A 16,864-nucleotide genomic window follows, 5' to 3' on the forward strand; every position below is an offset into this window, starting at 1 on the left:
AAGGGAAAGAGAACAAATCAAGTTCCATTAGCACCTTCTCCTATATTTCAATGTCTCCTACATTCCCTCAACTCCTACCCATGTTCCCATTTTTTAGGAAGTGAAGTTGCAATGTCATCAAATGATAATAATTCATGAGCAACTATCAAAATCCTCAACCAATGTTCATAAAGCAGCTTGATTTTTTAAAGAATGATGTCCTGTCTGATCTCGTGCCCATCTTCTGAGGCAGGACTATCCTAAAATGACACAGAAAAGCAGGATATTCAAGGCCAAATGATAAACTGTACTTAGTGGAATATGTAGTACCTTGAAAATGTAGTATTGATTCACTAATGGACTGAGGTTGTGTTATTTCTGGGGACATGAATTTGTTCCTGTTCTGTCTTAAATATCATAATCATACGATGTCATGGGGTGTTAGGGGAGCGGTAGTTCCTTTGGTGGGGGAAATGTCATGCACCTTATGGGGTAATTTATCCACCATTGGTCCCCACCCTGCAGTCAGCTCTCACCTGTGGCTTCCAGAAGCTGTCAGCATGCAACAGAGGCCACAATCCCAGGAACGGCTTCAATCGGCCGGCTAAACCAGGTGAGGATAGCTGATGGGTCTCAAATCCTTGGTTTATTAGGGAATTCTGCTGCAGGTGAAGGCAGGCCCTGGTGGATGGAGAGGATGAGAACAACAGTGAATCCCACAGTCAAGAAAGCAGATTCTGCCCCTGCTGCAGAGGAAAGTGAAGGGCAGATGGGGCTCGTCAACCAGGGAAGGAAGCCCATCGAGAAGGAAAACTCTGGTCGTAATACTTTGCTGCCTCGTGAGTTATCTTCAGAAGAAGAAAAGGCTATGGAGGAAAACCTACACAAATCCAGAGTGGAGTCTCTAAGATAGTTACATGGTGTCCTGCACACCTCCTTCCAGCCACTCTTGCAGCCAAGCTGGTGCCTAACGTACTGCTCTGCTTTCCTTGGGACCATATAAGCAAGGCTGAGAAGGGTGTCTTGTTGTCTAGGCAGCCCAGGGCCCCCAAACACACTGCCCAGGCTTGTAGTGCTGCTAACACATCAGTTTCAGGGGGAGCGATGAACTCAGATCTGTGTATCAGAATCTCTCCAATGTGGAATATGTAAAACAGAAGCACTATTTACATCATACATCAATTAAAAAGTATTCAGAATATTTGTCTTTTGAAGAAAAGGCCACCAAGTATCCGATGGCCCCTTCAAAGCTAATGAAAGTCTTGTGCCTGGAGCTTTTGGGGGTGCAGGACCAGGAAAGCTTCTGCCACCATTATCCTTCCAATTGGGATTTAGGCCTCATCATGCAACAGAAACTGCCCTGGTTGTGCTCGTTGATAATCTCGGATGCGCTAGAGTCTGAGGGGAAAGCTATTTCCTGGTTCTGCTAGATCTCTCGGTGGCTTTGGAGACCTTTGGTCATGGTGTCCTTCTGGACCCTCGAGGAGAGCTGGGGAAATGGTTATGCAGTGGTTCCGCTCCTTCCTCCTGGGCCATGTCCAGAAATTGATGTTGGGGCATGGGTGTTCAGACCCCTGGGCTCTCACTTGTGGGGTGCCTCAGGGCTCCGTCCTCTCCCCCATGCTTTTTAATATCTATATGAAGCTGGTGGGAGAGATCATCAGGGGTTTGGGCTGGGTGTTCACCAGTATGTGGGTGATACCCAGCTCTTCTTCTCATTTAAATTGGAACCAGTGAAGGTGGTGAATGCCCTGTGTTGGTGCCTGGAGGTGGTTTGAGGATGGATGGCGGCTAACAGATTGAGGTTGAATCCTGACAAGACAGAAGTACTGTCCCTGGGGAACAAGGGGTGGGCAGGTGTGGGGGACCCCCTGGTCCTGAATGGGGTAACTGTGGCCCTAAAGGACCAGGTGCACAGCCTAGTGGTCATTTTGGACTCACAGCTGACCATGGAGGCGCAGCTCAATTCTGTGTCCAGGGCAGCTGTCTAGCAGCTCCATCTGGAACGCAGGCTGAGACCCTCCTTCCCCGCACACTGTCTCACCAGAGTGGTGCATGCTCTGGTTGTTTCCGGCTTGGACTACTGCTATGTGGTCTACATGGGGCTACCTTAGAAGGTGACCCCAAACTGCAACTGAATGGGAGCAGCCACCGAGACCACATATCACTGCTCCTAAAGGATCTTTCCTGGCTCCCAGCACATTTTCAAGCACAATTCAAATTGTTAGTGCTGATCTTTAAATTGTCATGGTTGCATTTTCCAGGCATAGAAAAATATTGATCTAATGCAGGCTTCCTGAAACTTGGCAGTTTCCTTTCTGCTGAGAGCTGGTGGTGGGATAAGTTGCGATGAGGTTATGAAGAACCTTTCTTGTTTTGGGGAACCAGATGAAGCTGGTTTAAACTGGAGTGAGCCAGGCTTGTTATCCAGTCCCAAGGTTACTCTGACATTTAATAGAATATAAATTACAAGGCCGACTTCCGGACTTCCGGTCGGCGCCAGCGTTTAATGGCGGTCTCCTGCTGAGCTCCGCTCAGGGAGACTACTCCGTGAGTTCGGGTCCGACCGCTACGGCGAAGCGGGGACCCCTAAAATCACAGGCGCGGAAGCCTGTGAACAAGGAGACTCGGTGGGCACCTGAAGCGCCCCCCGTTACTGTGAAGGAGCCTTTTTAAAGGCTCCGGAGCGGCATCGGGTGAGAGCACGGTGCTGAGAGTCGCTACCCAGCCCGTGGAGTGAAGCCGCGTCGCCATAACGGAGAGCGCCGATTCCTTCCTGACATTTGGATTTACAAATTACCCGTGAGTAAGATTGGGAAACCGTCGGGATTTAAAGCAAGAAAGTTAAAAATTTGGCTGAAAACGGGAAAGAGCTAAAATAAGGAAGTCTGCCTTTCCCGGACTGCATGACAGCGAAAGCAATGACATACAAGCTGCAATTGGACGAAAGATAATTTGACTACTATTTAACCCAGACATTGAATTTGAACCTCCCCCCTTAGCAGCAGGAGCGGGGGGAAAAATTTGAACTTGTATTACCTGTCGGAAAGAGGTAAAAGGAAAAAGATTTTTCTGCTGTTTTAAACCCTTGGGAAAGGACTGCTTTAAAAGAAGAGCAAGTCACCGGGACTGGAAACTGTCATCTGAGATTAGATACAAAGTTGGTGCATTGTGAGTTTGATACAAAGTTGGAACTTTATTTGCTATTGTTGGGAGTTTGGCTGAGGATACAAACTGACAGCTCTTTTAGTGGAAAGTTACTGGAAGAGTTGTAGCCATCTTTTTTCTTTTGTTTCTCTGTACCTTGAACTGTGAGCTGCTCCCTCTAGAGGGTTGAGGGAAAATTTAAGTGTGTAAAGAGCAAGTCAGTGGAGTTTTCCATCTGGAAATAATTCCTGTGGGAACGACCTTGGGACATGAGTGGCCAAGAAGATGAGATGAAAACAAGAGCTAAAACAAAAATTGCACAAAAGAAAAGAGGTTCTATATCAGGCTTAGCCCTTGCAGGTGCAGAAGGGCAGGAAAAAGGGATGGAAACAGTGACACAAGCATTATTAAAAATTAATGAGTCCTTAGAAGCTTTGACTAAGCAAGGCACAGAAAATTCCAAACAATTAACAGAGCTATCAGAGAAGCTAGATTTGAATACTAAAAGTGTTGCATCCAATACAGAGACTATAAATAAACTAATTGAAGAAAATGTTGCAATTCGTAAGACTGCTGAAGAGGCAAAAACCATAGCAGAATCTACACAAGTAAAGTTAGAACCAGTTTGTAAAAAACTGGAGGAGCATGAGGCGGCCCTGTCTTTAATGGAACTTCAGAGAAAGGAGAGGAATTTGAGATTGAGAGCTGTCCCAGAAAGTGAACAGGACAATTTGGCAGAGTTCCTCACAAAAGAATTCTCGGAATTTTGGCAAGTAAGTTTGAAAGAGGAGGAATTCAAGATAGTTACGGCCTTCAGACTGGGCAGAAGACAAAATAGAAAGAATCCAAGGGACTGCCTGATAACTTTGAGATCTAAGGAGGAGAGAGACAAAATATTAAATTTACAATATCAAAGATCTCTGGAGATTGAAAATTCTTTTGTGCAGATCTACAAGGATATTCCTAAATATATCTTGGAAGCGAGAACTTATTACAAGGACCTGACCACTTTGTTGAAGAAGAATAACATAATATACAGATGGGAGTACCCACAAGGCTTGTCTTTTAATTACAAAGGGAAAAAAACCAAAATAAAAACAGTGCAAGGTAAAGAACAGTTTCTGGAAAGAAACCAAGAGGACCTCGTGAAGGAAGTGGTGGACCTGACTACTGAGGCAAAGGACTTAGCGGATATTTCGAACTTGACATTTGGACTTCAAACTCCTACAAAGGAAGAACAACTGCTGGGGGCTGTTGGAGGAGCAACCAAGTAAACAACAAGATGGCCCTACAATTTTTAAGTTGGAATTGTAACGGTTTGAACCTTCCCAGAAAAAGACGTGAGGTTTTTCATATTTTAAAAAAAGAACAATTGGACTTGATTTGTTTGCAAGAAACCCACGTGACTAGAATACACAGAAAATTACTTGTCAACAAAAGACTGGGACAGGAATTTATTTCATCAGACAAAGTGAAAAAAAGAGGAGTGGTGATTTATGCCAAGGAAAAATTGGCCCCTAAGTTGATGTTTAAAGACGAACAAGGAAGATACCTGGCAATTGAAATACAAGTCCAAGGAGAAAAATTATTGATAATCGGGATTTACGCTCCGAATGAAGGGAAGTCAGAGTTCTTCAAGAAATTACATGGGACATTAATGGACTATTTGGATTACAATGTAATTATGATGGGAGACATGAATGGAGTGGTCTCTACAAATATGGACAAAGCACTAAGACAGGTGGTTTCTAAGGATGGGAGACTACCTAAGGCTTTTTTTGAAATGACAGATAATATGGACTTGATAGACATTTGGAGAACAAGAAACCCTCTGGAGAGAGAGGGAACTTTTTTCTCTGAAGCAAAAATGACTTGGACCAGAATCGACTAAATCTGGGTAACTAGTGGGATGGCACCCAAGATAAAAAAAGTGGAAATCTGCCCAAAGACTTGCTCCGACCATAACGCTGTAAAGATGGAAATGAACATAACAACAGCTGGTTCCTTCAGATGGAGGATGAATGACTCCCTATTTAGAGATGAAGAGGTGTACAGAAAGGCCCAGAAAACTATTAAGGACTATTTTGAGATAAATCTGAAAACAGAGGTGGAGAAAAGAACAATTTGGGACGCAAGTAAAGCCGTTATGAGAGGATTCTTGATACAGCAGAATACTTTAAAAAAGAAGAGACAGAATGAAAAGAAAGGTAAGATTTTGGAAAGAATAAAAGAAGGTGAAAAGAAATTGAGATCAAAGCCAAAGTCTCATGAAATTTTAAGAGAAATAAAGTTCTACCAGAGACAATATATGGAATTGATGAACCAGGAGATAGAATGGAAAATAAAACAAATGAGACAAAAGACATTTGAATCGGCAGATAAATGTGGGAAACTTCTGGCATGGCAATTGAAGAAAAGGCAAAAGTTGAATATGGTTACAAGCTTAGAGGTTGAAGGAAAGAACATTTTCAGGCCAAACGAGATTAGAAACTGCTTTCAGAGTTATTTCAGAAAACTTTATGCACAAGGGCCGGTGGACGAAAAAGAGATAGAAGATTTTCTTTAAAAATATGGATTACAAAAAATATCTGAACAAAGTAAAGTGACTTTGAATCAGAAAATAACTGAGCAAGAGATAGAGGGAGCCATTCAAAATATGAAATTGGGAAAATCTCCAGGACCAGATGGCTTGACTTCCAGATACTACAAAGTTTTGAAAGATTGGTTGATACAACCGTTTAAGGAAGTCTGCAATGAAATTTTAGAGGGGAAGAAGGCACCTGAATCGTGGAAAGAAGCATACATTACACTTATACCAAAATCTGAGACTGATAAGAACCAGATTAAGAACTACCGCCCTATATCATTGCTTAATGTGGATTATAAAATTTTTGCAGACATTTTGGCAAAAAGATTGAAGAGGGTTTTGGTGGGTGAGATTCATAAAGACCAGGCTGGCTTTCTCCCGGGAAGACACTTATCTGACAATGTGAGAAATATAATAGACATTATGGAGTTGCTTGAAAACAATATTAATACGAAGGCAGCATTAATATTTGTGGACGCTGAGAAAGCCTTTGACAATATCTCTTGGAGTTTTATGAAAAAGAATCTCAAAGGAATGGGGGTGGGCCAGGGCTTTGAGAATGGTATAGGTGCAATTTATTCTGAACAAAAAGCAAAACTAATTGTAAATAATGTGGTCACTGAGGAAATTGCTATTGAAAAAGGGACACGACAGGGGTGCCCAATATCCCCATTACTTTTCATATCTGTGCTGGAGGTGTTATTAAATATGATTAGAGGGGACCAGCTGGTAAAAGGGATTCAGGTCGGAGCTAAAGAATATAAGTTGAGAGCGTTTGCAGATGACCTAGTATTAACTTTACAAGAGCCAGACACTAGTACGAAAAGAGTTTTGGAGATAATACAAGTTTTTGGTCGAGTAGCAGGTTTTAAGCTAAATAAACCAAAAACAAAGGTACTGGGAAAAAATTTAACAGTAGAGGAAAGAGAGAAGTTTCAGAATGAAACTGGATTAATGGTAGCAAATAAAGTGAAATATCTAGGGGTTAATTTAACAACTAAGAATGTGAACTTATTTAAAGACAACTATGAGAAATGTTGGACAGAAATTAAGAAAGATTTGGAAATATGGTCGAATTTGAGACTTTCCTTGTTAGGCCGAATTGCTGTTATTAAGATGAATGTTTTGCCAAGAATGCTGTTTTTGTTTCAAACATTGCAGATTGTGGACAGAATGGACTGTTTCAAGAAGTGGCAGAAAGATATATCGAGATTTGTCTGGCAGGGCAAAAAGCCCAGAATAAAATTCAAGATATTAACTGATGCAAAAGAAAGAGGGGGGTTTGCCCTGCCGGACTTAAAACTGTACTATGAAGCAGCAGCTTTTTGCTGGCTGAAAGACTGGCTACTTCTTGAGAATACAGACATTTTGGACTTAGAAGGGTTCAATAATAGATTTGGTTGGCATGCATATATATGGTATGACAAGGTAAAAATTCATAAAAGTTTCAAAAACCATATTGTTAGGAAAGCATTGTACAGTGTTTGGATTCGTTATAAAGATCTGTTGGAAAATAAAACCCCTAGGTGGTTGTCACCAATGGAGGCCAAGGAAGTTAAAAAACTTAATATGGAATCTAAATGGCCAAAATATTGGGAAATTGTAGAACAAGAAGGTGGAAATGTGAAATTACAGAGTTATGAGAAATTGAAGTTTAAAGTAAGAGACTGGCTTCATTATTACCAGATAAATGAAGTTTTTAAACAGGACAGGAAAATCGGCTTCCAGGTGGAGAAGTCAAAGTTAGAAACAGAATTGTTAGAACCTAATACTAAGAATCTGTCTAGAATGTACAATTTGCTGCTGAAATGGAATACACAGGATGAAACGGTTAAATCAGCTATGATTAAATGGGCACAGGACATTGGTCATGACATTATGTTTGCTGACTGGGAACAGTTATGGACCACTGGTATAAAATTCACGGCATGTAATGCCTTAAGAGAGAATATTATGAAAATGATTTATAGGTGGTACACGACCCCAGTCAAGCTTGCAAAAATTTATCATTTGCCCAATAACAAATGCTGGAAATGTAATGAAACTGAAGGTACTTTCTATCACCTTTGGTGGACGTGCCCAAGGATTAAGGTCTTCTGGGAAACGATATATAATGAAATTAAGAAGGTGCTTAAGTGTACCTTTCACAAAAAACCAGAGGCTTTTCTCCTGGGCATAGTAGGCCAATTGGTGTCAAAGAAAGACAGGACGTTCTTTATGTATGCTACAACAGCAGCAAGAGTTCTACTAGCAAAGTATTGGAAGATACAAGAACTACCCACGCTGGAAGAGTGGCAGACGAAGGTGATTGAATATATGGGACTAGCAGAGATGACGAGCAGAATCCGTGACCAAGGGAAAGAGACGGTGGAGGAAGACTGGAATAAATTTAAATTTTATCTTAAAAACTCTTGCAAAATTACTGAGTGTTAAAATGTCATGGGTAAAGCATAGCAGATTAGCAGCGATAAATGATCGGACAAGAGGAAAGAAAAGGGTTAAAGAAAGGAATTTATAAGTAATTCAGATCAGGGGTTGCTGAAAAAAGTTTAAAACAGGGATGCAGAAAAGGGAGGCATGGGGAAGTCCTTGAAATTGGGTATACGAAAAAAAAATTATGAAACTATACATGTTTATATGTTTGTTTGTCAGTGTTTGTTGTTTGTATTGTCTTATATTATATGTTGAAAAACCAATAAAAATTTTATAAAAAAAAACACATCAAATGATAATAATTCATGAGCAACTATCAAAATCCTCAACCAATGTTCATAAAGCAGCTTGATTTTTTAAAGAATGATGTCCTGTCTGATCTCGTGCCCATCTTCTGAGGCAGGACTATCCTAAAATGACACAGAAAAGCAGGATATTCAAGGCCAAATGATAAACTGTACTTAGTGGAATATGTAGTACCTTGAAAATGTAGTATTGATTCACTAATGGACTGAGGTTGTGTTATTTCTGGGGACATGAATTTGTTCCTGTTCTGTCTTAAATATCATAATCATACGATGTCATGGGGTGTTAGGGGAGCGGTAGTTCCTTTGGTGGGGGAAATGTCATGCACCTTATGGGGTAATTTATCCACCATTGGTCCCCACCCTGCAGTCAGCTCTCACCTGTGGCTTCCAGAAGCTGTCAGCATGCAACAGAGGCCACAATCCCAGGAACGGCTTCAATCGGCCGGCTAAACCAGGTGAGGATAGCTGATGGGTCTCAAATCCTTGGTTTATTAGGGAATTCTGCTGCAGGTGAAGGCAGGCCCTGGTGGATGGAGAGGATGAGAACAACAGTGAATCCCACAGTCAAGAAAGCAGATTCTGCCCCTGCTGCAGAGGAAAGTGAAGGGCAGATGGGGCTCGTCAACCAGGGAAGGAAGCCCATCGAGAAGGAAAACTCTGGTCGTAATACTTTGCTGCCTCGTGAGTTATCTTCAGAAGAAGAAAAGGCTATGGAGGAAAACCTACACAAATCCAGAGTGGAGTCTCTAAGATAGTTACATGGTGTCCTGCACACCTCCTTCCAGCCACTCTTGCAGCCAAGCTGGTGCCTAACGTACTGCTCTGCTTTCCTTGGGACCATATAAGCAAGGCTGAGAAGGCTGTCTTGTTGTCTAGGCAGCCCAGGACCCCCAAACACACTGCCCAGGCTTGTAGTGCTGCTAACACATCAGTTTCAGGGGGAGCGATGAACTCAGATCTGTGTATCAGAATCTCTCCAATGTGGAATATGTAAAACAGAAGCACTATTTACATCATACATCAATTAAAAAGTATTCAGAATATTTGTCTTTTGAAGAAAAGACCACCAAGTATCCGATGGCCCCTTCAAAGCTAATGAAAGTCTTGTGCCTGGAGCTTTTGGGGGTGCAGGACCAGGAAAGCTTCTGCCACCATTATCCTTCCAATTGGGATTTAGGCCTCATCATGCAACAGAAACTGCCCTGGTTGTGCTCGTTGATAATCTCGGATGCGCTAGAGTCTGAGGGGAAAGCTATTTCCTGGTTCTGCTAGATCTCTCAGTGGCTTTGGAGACCTTTGGTCATGGTGTCCTTCTGGACCCTCGAGGAGAGCTGGGGAAATGGTTATGCAGTGGTTCCGCTCCTTCCTCCTGGGCCATGTCCAGAAATTGATGTTGGGGCATGGGTGTTCAGACCCCTGGGCTCTCACTTGTGGGGTGCCTCAGGGCTCCGTCCTCTCCCCCATGCTTTTTAATATCTATATGAAGCTGGTGGGAGAGATCATCAGGGGTTTGGGCTGGGTGCTCACCAGTATGTGGGTGATACCCAGCTCTTCTTCTCATTTAAATTGGAACCAGTGAAGGTGGTGAATGCCCTGTGTTGGTGCCTGGAGGTGGTTTGAGGATGGGTGGCGGCTAACAGATTGAGGTTGAATCCTGACAAGACAGAAGTACTGTCCCTGGGGAACAAGGGTTGGGCAGGTGTGGGGGACCCCCTGGTCCTGAATGGGGTAACTGTGGCCCTAAAGGACCAGGTGCACAGCCTAGTGGTCATTTTGGACTCACAGCTGACCATGGAGGCGCAGCTCAATTCTGTGTCCAGGGCAGCTGTCTAGCAGCTCCATCTGGAACACAGGCTGAGACCCTCCTTCCCCGCACACTGTCTCGCCAGAGTGGTGCATGCTCTGGTTGTTTCCGGCTTGGACTACCGCTATGTGGTCTACATGGGGCTACCTTAGAAGGTGACCCAAAACTGCAACTGAATCGGAGCAGCCGCCGAGACCACATATCACTGCTCCTAAAGGATCTTTCCTGGCTCCCAGCACATTTTCAAGCACAATTCAAATTGTTAGTGCTGATCTTTAAATTGTCAATGTTGCATTTTCCAGGCGTAGAAAAGTATTGATCTAATGCAGGCTTCCTGAAACTCGGCAGTTTCCTTTCTGCTGAGAGCTGGTGGTGGGATAAGTTGCGATGAGGTTATGAAGAACCTTTCTTGTTTTGGGGAACCAGATGAAGCTGGTTTAAACTGGAGTGAGCCAGGCTTGTTATCCAGTCCCAAGGTTCCTCTGACATTTAATAGAATATAAATTACAAGGCCGAAAGGCGCCTGGTCCCACTTCCTAGTCTCCTATTTCTCTACTCAGCTTGTGTGATTTATACTTGAGTGCTGTTTTGGTATGCTGAGTTAGGGTTTTACATAAGTTAAGTTTTTCCTCTTTTTTTGGATCCTGTTATGCTTCTTTGCCTTCAGTAAAAAAGTTATTTGCTGAATGAGATCGTTATGGAGCAGCAAGATCTGCAACCTAAAGGCCTCAACAGCCTCGGCCCTGTACACCTGAAGGAGCATCTCCCCCAAAATCTCTCAGTCTGGACAGGCAGGTGGTCCTTCGAAGGTCTTCTGCTGATTCCCCCCCCCCTGCGAGAAGCGAAGTTACAGGGAACCAGGCAGAGGACGAGGAAATGGGCAACATTCTGACATTTAGAAGACAGCTGAAGGCAGCCCTGTATCGGGAGGTTTTTAATGTTTGATGTTTTACTGTCTTTTATTTGTACTGGAGCCATGCAGTGGAAGAGAAACTTAAAGATGGACGCCTGAGAGAGAGGAAAAGGTTTCTGGCTGCATCCTGGGTGGGATTGCAGAAATGAAGAGCCGCTTCTGAGAAGGCCTCTCCCCTCCCCTCTTCCTGGACAGGGCAGGGGCTTATGGGGTGGGAAGAGGATGGAGCTTGCAGGAAGGAAGGGGAGGGGGGACACGACCCCCCACTTTCCAGGGATCTGTCTCTGGTCTCCTTGAAGGGGTGGCCGATTCCTGGGTGGGAGGGAGAAGCCAAGGCGGCCCCTACAGAGAATCCCCGCAGGCGCCACCATGGTGAAGTCTCCCCAAAGACTGGTCTTCCTCTCTCCCCCACACCAGTGCTGCACTTCCCTGCCCCAGGGATGCTCCCCCTCCCCACTTCCTCGACTCCCTCCCTCTGTCCCAGAGGCCCCCCTTGGCGCGGCTCTGGCTTTATCCGTGCGGAGCCCACAGGACCCCAGGGATGCCTGCGGGGGGGAAACGGGGCAAGGGGGCCCTCGTGGGGACCCCCTGCGTAGCTTCCCCATGTCCGCCGCTGCCAAGGCGCCTAAGGGGCCAAGGAAAGCCCCCTTCGCAGCACGCGCGCAGGGATCCAGACCCCACGGAAGGCGCTTGGAGGAGCTGGCGGGGATCTCTGGGTCCTTTTCTCCCCTCTCCCCCCCCCCGTGACCCCTTTACCTCTTTGTTCTCGCTCCCGATTCTCCTTTCCTTTCCTGCAACATCCACGGGGGTCCCCTGCCGCCCCTCTTCCCTTTTCCGAAAAGCGCCCCCCCCGCCCCGAGCTACGCCGCAGAGCAGCAATCCGGCCCAAAAGCTCCACGTCCGGGAGAAGCAGGCAGGTTGGGAGGGGGGCTCTCTCCGCTCATTCCGGAAACAGAAGCCGGATGGGAGGAGGAGGAAGATGTGCGACATACGGGGGAGGGGTTGAGGGTTGTGGGGGCGGGGTGAGAGGAGGATGTACCGCGAGGGGAGGAATTGAGGGGGGCGAAGGAGAGGAAGGTTTCCCCCTTCCTTCTTCCTTCTGGGGATGAGGAGAGCGGGGAAGGGGCTGATCCCGGCAATCCAGCTGCAAAGTGCGGCCCCCCCTACAATGTTTACACTGAAAATCCTTCCCTCCCCCCGCCCCCCACGCCATGATCTTAGATCCATTCCAGGTTTTAGGTATTGGTGCACACTGAACAGCGGGTTAGGCTTTGTGACTCCTGTGTTAGGAAAAAAAGTGGCTTTGCTTTTTGCACACAAAGCCCCGACACCCAGGTAAAATTCTTCCTTTGTGTCTCCGTCAGAGGCAAGACAATGAGGCCAGGAAGAAAGCAAGGCAGCTGTTGATCTGTTTGCGCGCAGAGCACCCCCCCAATGCGAGGAGTGAAGCAGCCCAGAACTAAAGCGCGTTGCAATTTGTACATCCTCAAATAATCGACGCCCCCGTCACAGAGAGAGCACCCCAAAACCATCCCCGGTTGCGCCACAAAGGAAATCAGCTCAGACTCCATGTTTTGGCAACATGACAAGTCTGTCTGTCAACCGGGATGCCTGACGATTCCTGCTCCCTGCCTTTTCCTGGCCAGCCTGAGAGAGCATTGGAAAGGGCGGATTTCTTGACCCCCGAATCCATCATCGCAGACCCGTTTCATTCAGGCCTAGAGATCTGCTCTTTGGACAAGTCTGCTTGGATCATGTGGATCATCAATGGATCATATGGATCATCACTGGATCATCCATGATGTCATACCCACCTCACGGAGGGGGGGGGCTCAGGAAGAATCTCCTGCCGCGTGACTGGGGGAGTCTGGAGGCTGACGGGGGTCAGACAGGGCTCCTCTTTTGCTTTCCTTACTATTTCAGCTCAGGTTTTACTGAAATGGGTGGATTCATTGAGGAAACGGGGCTAAGCGAAAGCATCCGTTGAAAAGAGGCAAACGTGTATACTTTGTTACAACCCAGTGAGTTGAGTTGCAAAGGCCATTTGCAGAAAGGCTCCTATTGTATCACCTGCGGCTACATGTTTTGATCTTTTTGCGGAAATGTTTTCCTCGGGCTGAGACCATTTAGGGCTTTCAAGGTCAGCACCAACGCTTTGAATGGTGCTCAGAAACGGACCGGGAGCCAGTGAAGATTTCTTAGGACCCGTGTTCAGGGGCCAGCTGTTAGGGGGCCAGCTGTTCAACTGCTGTCCAAAACTGAATGTATCCCTTGCCGGAAGTAATCCATAAACCTCTCCTGCTCCGCCTTCTCGGGATGCAATTGCTGCGCGATTCTCCGGCTCTCGAGAGAGGGAGAGGCGTGAGTTGGGTGCGCTCGGCTTGCCAAGGGTTAAACGGAATCGAGTTAGATTCCTAGACAGGAAAGTAAGACGGGGGGGGCAGGTCCTCCAGAGCGAAAGCCCAATCCCTCCCTTTCCTGCAAGAAGTCGGGCGTGTGGGGGTCCCGTTGGTTCGGCTCTGCAGAGGCTGCCTGGAGGCACCTGCTGGGATCCGGTGAGTCTCCTCTCTCCCAGGATAGGGCCCATGGGGAGAGCGGGGGTCCCAGCGCTGCATGGCAAGAGGGGGGCAAGTCAGGGCGCGGAGGGTCGCAGGAGGGCGGCAGCTCTGCTCTTCCTTTGCATGGATGCGCTGCTGGCCCCTTGGGTCCAGGAGCGGGGAAATGCATGCAGAGAAACCCCATTCAGATGTATGGATCAGTCCCCTTTTATGACAGAGGTTGTCCGCGGATGGAAACATTCGGACATGAAATATACCCTGGTCCCTAAAACCTCACTGGTGCAAGGAAGGAAGGAAGGAAGGAAGGAAGGAAGGAAGGAAGGAAGGAAGGAAGGAAGGCAGAGAAGAGAAAGCGCTTCCTCTTGCAGGACAGAGTAAAACCTGTGGAACTCCCTCCCACAAGAGGCAGAGGCCACCAATAAAGGTGGCGTTAAAAGAGGAGGAGGCCAATCCGTGGAGTAGGAGGAGGAGAGGGCAATGGGTGGCTCCTCTTCTCTGTCTCCCCTATAGGAGGGAGGCCTCTGGCCTGATCCTGCAGGGCCCATTTTCTCCTCCAGTGCTCAGTTCCTCCAGATGCAAGCGTGGCCTCTGAGATTGCCTGGGGTTGAGCTAGATGATCCTTGGGGTGCCATCCACTTCTATAGTTCTATGAAAGCACCACTGGAGGTCTCACAAGCCAAGGCAATGAGAGCAGGAGAGGTCCTGCTGGAAAGGAAACAACCAGTGCAACTGTTTTAAAACAGGAATCCAATGTGTTTGTTGTGGGGGGACTCAGTGGGGAGGGGTAGACCCATGGATGCCACCTTGATCTCCTTGGACAAGGAGGTGGGAGAGAAATGCCATTCATAAAGAGAGGCAGCCCAGCCAATCATCTGGCTGCTGTGTTTTGGACCAGTTCCCAAGTCGCCTTCAAGGGCAGTTCCACACAGAGAGCGTTGCAACCATCCCATCTGGTGCAGAGCAGGAAGGACCAGGGCCATGTCCTCTCTGTCCCAGAAGGTCTGTGGGGTGGGGAACTAGCCTGAGCTGGACATGGGCACCTGAGCCTCAAGCGACCATGATGGACCCAGGAGTGCCCTCAAGTATTCATCACTGGGGAGGGGGCATGTTAAGCAATGTAACATCATCATCATTATTGCTTGTTCCCTGCCCATCACCCGAATTTCCAAGAGCAGATTACAAAATTTAAAAAACAGCAATAAGAACAGTTGAAAACACATTACACGCTTAGAAAGGCGAGTCCCACTTTATTTGCTTTCGAGTGTTGTTGTCCTTTGACCCCACCCACATGTCATTTGGCCCTCAGAAGTTAGCCAGATAAGGGAATAAATGTGCTCTGAATGGGGTTGGGCAGGAGACAACTCTTGAGGAGTCCTGAGTTAGGACCTCCACCATAACCCAATGCTCAGATAACACTCAGTACAAATGAGTCACTTGTCAATCACAGTTCTGACTTCATTCCTTGATTGAAAACTCTGAAAGGCAGCAGCAACCAGGCTGATTCATCTCTCAGAAAGACCAGCAGTTCCCTGCACATTTTGAATGGTCACTTTCCCTCTAGGAGGGCTGGAGACTTACCGTATTTTTCTCTCCATAAGACACACTTTTTCCCTCCTAAAAAGGGGAAATGTGTGTGCGTCTTATGGAGGGAATGCAGGCGGGAGGCAGGCAGAAAGCACCCCCAAGAGCCGCACATACGCTCCGCCCGGCTCTTGCAGGCTTTTCCCCGAGGAGGGAGGAGGGACTGACGTGGCCAGTCAGTCCCTTCTCCCTCCTCGTAGAAAAGCCCGCAGGAGCCGTGCACCCTTTAAAGAGCGTGTGGCTCTTGCTGGCTTTTGTGGGAGGTGGGGGAAGGGACAGAGGGCAGCCCCTCAGTCCCTTCCCCCACCTCCTGGAAAAGCTCCCAAGAGCCACACTCCCTTTCACTAGCCGCGTGGAGCATGTGTGCGGCTCTTGGGGGCTTCTCCCTCCTGGGGAAAAGCCTGCAAGCGCCCCACACACGCTCCACGCGACTCGTGAAAGGGAGCACTGAGCAGAGCCTGGGATGCATACAGGCTCTGCTCAGAGCTCCCTTTAAAAATATTTTTTTTCTTGCATCCCCTTCTAAAAACTAGGTGTGCCTTATGCTCTGGTGCATTTTATGGAGCGAAAAATACGTTTTCCTTCTCCTTTCTAAAGAAACCTCAAGAGTCTGGGTTGTGGTGCAGTCCAGAGCTGGCTCTTCCAAGACTCATACATACTTCCTCACGGAATATTTTTCTCTTCCAGGCAATATGTCAGTTTTGTTTTTGTTTTTTTTATAATATTTTTATTAAACAGTTTTTTATATAACAGAAACAAAACATACATAAACAAACATTCAACAATAATAAAACATAAAACAAGTACCATTTCATAACCCAATTTCTAAACCTTACTTCCACGACCTCCTCTTACTTCCCGTTTCTGTATTCCAAATTCTTACAATTATTCAGCGAAATCTTGCCTTATTTTATTATAAATTTATACTAATCACCCTTATTCTCTTTGTCATAGCCATTACTAATAGTAACCATTTATTTTAATCCAGCATCATTCTATCTGTCATTAATTTTGTAATGTTTCTTTAAATAGTCCTTGAACTTTTTCCATTCTTCTTCCGCCGCTTCTCTTCCCTGGTCTCGGATTCTGCTCGTCATCTCTGCCAAGCTCATATAGTCCATCACCTTCATCTGCCATTCTTCCAGTGTGGGTAGATCCTGTGTCTTCCAGTACTTTGCAATGAGTATTCTGGCTGCTGTTGTGGCGTACATAAAAAAGGTTATATCTTTCTTTAGCACCCCCTGGCCGACAATACCCAAAAGAAAGGCCTCTGGTTTCTTGGTGAAAGTATATTTAAATACCTTTTTCAGTTCATTATAGATCATTTCCCAGAATGCCTTAATCTTTGGGCACGTCCACCAGAGGTGAAAAAAAGTACCTTCCTTTTCTTTACATTTCCAACATTTATTATCAGGCAAATGGTAGATTTTTGCGAGCTTGACTGGGGTTATGTACCACCTATAAATCATTTTCATTATATTTTCTCTTAAGGCGTTACACGCCGTAAACTTCAACCCGGTGGTCCACAACTTTTCCCAGTCAGCAAACATGATG

At 46.1% G+C, this 16,864-nt stretch overlaps 3 protein-coding genes across 5 annotated transcripts in view; 1 reads left to right on the forward strand and 2 right to left on the reverse strand.

The window, feature by feature from the left end:
- Positions 1 to 16,864, reverse strand: part of LOC128421742 (zinc finger protein 665-like) — a 168,821-nt gene that overhangs the window by 126,461 nt on the left and 25,496 nt on the right. The gene's annotated exons all lie outside the window — the stretch shown is intronic.
- Positions 1 to 16,864, forward strand: part of LOC128421703 (zinc finger protein 665-like) — a 136,964-nt gene that overhangs the window by 113,829 nt on the left and 6,271 nt on the right. The window lies entirely within an intron of this gene.
- Positions 1 to 16,864, reverse strand: part of LOC128421774 (zinc finger protein 84-like) — a 238,925-nt gene that overhangs the window by 41,256 nt on the left and 180,805 nt on the right. The window lies entirely within an intron of this gene.

Source organism: Podarcis raffonei, chromosome 10, assembly GCF_027172205.1.
Source record: "Podarcis raffonei isolate rPodRaf1 chromosome 10, rPodRaf1.pri, whole genome shotgun sequence".
Taxonomy (NCBI): Eukaryota; Metazoa; Chordata; class Lepidosauria; order Squamata; family Lacertidae; genus Podarcis; species Podarcis raffonei.